This window comes from Culex pipiens, chromosome 2 (genome assembly GCF_016801865.2).
Source record: "Culex pipiens pallens isolate TS chromosome 2, TS_CPP_V2, whole genome shotgun sequence".
In the NCBI taxonomy this organism is placed as follows: Eukaryota; Metazoa; Arthropoda; class Insecta; order Diptera; family Culicidae; genus Culex; species Culex pipiens.
The window spans coordinates 12,449,907-12,452,638 of record NC_068938.1 but is presented as its reverse complement, the minus strand read 5'-3'; positions in this window follow the sequence as shown (position 1 = coordinate 12,452,638).

Sequence of the window (2,732 nt, the reverse complement as noted above, 5' to 3'; positions counted from 1 at the left end):
CCAATGTGCATGATGAAAGGACAATAATGGTGCGTTATTATTTGGCTCTTGGCATGAGAAGGAAAAAGTGAAATTATTCAACAAGATATAATGATTTAAAACTAATATTTGTTACACTAAACATTGTTACCAGAGAAAAAAAACCCAGTTGAAATATGTGTTAACTAGCTGCAGTTGATGCAAGACAAATCAGAATTTCTCACTTTTCACTTAATGTATTACTATCAGTCCAACCTCTGATAAGCTCATTCCTCTAAGAATGAATTTGTAAACAGTTTAACCTAAAAAAAAATGAAGAGAAAGTAAACAGGTAGTACCGTTTGTGGGGTGAAATGAAAACAAAGTGAGCAGCTCTGACAAAGTCAAAAATATGTATTTATTTTTTTCGGAATTTTAGGCTTGGGTATTCTTATCTATAGAATTAGAATATTTAGAAAATTTGACAAATATAGCTAAATAGTTTTCTATAATTTGCTTCTATCTTTTGTTTATTTTTTTTAACATTTTATTGAATTTAATACCAAAGCATTATTTAACAATTTGTCCAGCTCAAATTATTAAAATAACTTGAATTTTCTAAGACATTTTACCCAGTAAAAATATTTTTAAAGATTTTCATCTCCCTTTTCAAAAGCTAAATTGAAAATTAAGAGGCACAATTGACATATATCATTTGTTATAAAACTTTAAATATTTTATACAAAATCACAACAAAAAAAAACAAAAAAAAGGAGTATTTTTTAACTTCCACGGGAAAAATTAAATCCACTCAAATAATCAAATATCGTGAAAATTATATTGAATAAACCAAGCTTGAAATTTCTAATTTCTTTCAAAGTTATTCCCTTAAATTAAAATAACAGCCAAATCATTAAAGCCTATAAAATTATGCCTAAATTTTGTAAATTTGATCTTAAAAGCAATCTATTACAGCAATATTTTTCTCTGACCAAATGGAATTGAATTTTTAATTATTTTTTTCTATATTCTACCGAACACTGATACATATTACTTTTACAAGAATGTTTGTTTTAAATTGATTTCAAAACATAAATCAATTCGCTTTTAATAATAATTTGTGCAATCTTTTAAAAACTAGTTACAAAATGCTTGCTCAGTTAACTTAAAAAAAGTTTTGGTTAAAAAGCCAAATTTTGTAAAAATTAAAACTTTTTGATTTGAGAATGACTGCAACTATCCTTGTGATAATGTGATCATAAAAGACTTTTTTTTTGCTTTGACCGGTTTTTGTGTACATCATTTAAGTATTCATAGCATGTACCTTTCAGTGAATTTTGTAACAATTTCATGTTGATGTTTTCTTAGTAATTCTTCAAATTGTTCATATCAGGCTTTTTCAATGAAAACCAATCATATTTACGTAAAAAGGCTTTCAAGTTGAAACATGTTTTATGTTGTTATTTCTAAGCAAATAAATGAGAAAATTGATAAACGCTTTTAATCTCTCGAAAATCTTTTTTCAGTTTTTCGGTATCCTTGACACAAAGCAACATCTTCACAAATAATTGTTAATTTTATGTTGAAAATGTTTCGGTTTTTTTTTATTTCAATTGGTTTTAAAACAGTTGTTCCCTTGTACTCACCTTTGGCAAAATATGGCATTAACATATTTTTTTTTAATATTTGCACTGCACTTTGTCTCCTTTATATCCCTAAAAAAACTTCATAGAAAAAAAAAACAAACAAAATTGATTGATGGCTACTGAATACAATTTCTTAAATTAAAACAGAAAACAATAATTTTCAGATAAAAAAAAATCATAGAAATTATTTTTGAAACACATGTTGAAAAAACTAAAATTATCAAATTATTAAATCAAAGAAATAATTGATTGCCTAACCTGCCTAATGTTCCAAGAGATGGTCTTATGTAAAAACTCCCAAAAAAGAACAAAGTCATTTTCTTAATAACCCAAAGAACTTACCTTGTTAAAAAAAGTTTATTAATTATGGAAATATTTTTTTTAAATCATCTCTTTTTTAAAGAACTGATTGTGTTGGAAAGGGCGCAAAACAAATAGTTTTTTTTAACAATTTATTTTAAAAATTCTTAAAAAATGAAAAAAAAATCGTCAAACTGGTCTTGGTTCAAAGAATTTAAAAATTATATATTTTTTTGTTTGTGGAAAACCAAATCTTTTTCAAAGAAATGGTTATTTGGAAAAAAAAATTAATAAACACAAAATCACTCAGATTCAAATAGTTTATTAAACTAGTCATAAAACCTCACGCAATTTTTTTATAATTTAATCAATAAAGTTATTTGCGTCAGGTTTTATTTAAATACTGATTTACAGTTCGCTTTCTGTCATTTTTTCCATTTATAAAAAAATAATTCCATAGCAATCTTCTGACATTACATTTTTGTACCACTTTACGTGAATTACTTTACCAGCCTTTTCGAAGCCTAAAAATCCGGAATCTCATCCCAGAGCAAAAGCCATCAGGTGCTTATTACAATCCAATCTTTACCAGAGAATAGATATAGGTAAACGTCCCAAGGGTAAAATTTCAGCACCAATTTTTGGGGGTATTAACATCATTAACTAAATCGAGGATCCACCCCCAGGGGAAAGGTGGTACTGTGTAACTGTTGGAAAAATTGGCGCGAACCCCTCTAATCGTTCGAAACGTTTGGAAGTGGGGGCCATTTTTGATGCCATTAATGGGTACTCAAAAGCTGTGCCCGGCCTAATTGAATATTCATCGAT